This window comes from Mustela lutreola, chromosome 4, assembly GCF_030435805.1.
Source record: "Mustela lutreola isolate mMusLut2 chromosome 4, mMusLut2.pri, whole genome shotgun sequence".
Lineage (NCBI taxonomy): Eukaryota > Metazoa > Chordata > Mammalia > Carnivora > Mustelidae > Mustela > Mustela lutreola.
In genome coordinates this window covers 54469652-54470210 of record NC_081293.1, presented here as the reverse complement: position 1 = coordinate 54470210, position 559 = coordinate 54469652, and positions in this window count along the sequence as shown.

Here is a 559-nt window from a genome sequence, read left to right as displayed (position 1 = left end):
GACCGGAGCTCCTCCCAGCCTCTCTTGGAGGGGGTGGGAGATCTGAGCGGCCCCCCAGCGAATCCCCGGGGAGGTGGGCGGAGGTGCAGCACGCGGAACAAAGGCCCATAGAGGGGTCCTGGAGCGCGCGGCTCCCCGGGGACGAGGGCGGGCCCCCCTTCCTTCCCCCTCAGCTCCTCCCTCTCTTCCCCTCCTTCCACCCAGAGGCCCGGCCGGCGCGCAGCCCGAGCGGAGCCAACTTCGCCAACGGTTCCCAAGTTGCCGGGCGCGCTGTGCTGGGAGCTGGGTGGGGAGAGGAAGGAGAGGAGGAGGAGGAGGGCTCCCCGGGCGCCTTGGACGCGGTTCAGGAATCCGCCGCCGCCGCCGCCGGCCGCTCGCCGACTCGGGCCCGAGTGGGGAGGGCGCCAGGCAGGACCGCTCGCTCGCTCGCTGCGCAGGACGGCGCCCGCCTGGCGCCGCTTCCCGCTCGGCGTGCGAACCGGCCGGGCCGCGCCTCCCTCCCTCCCAGCCGCCGCCACCGCCTCCGGGGAGGGCGCAGAGCCCGGGCCGCGAGGGATCG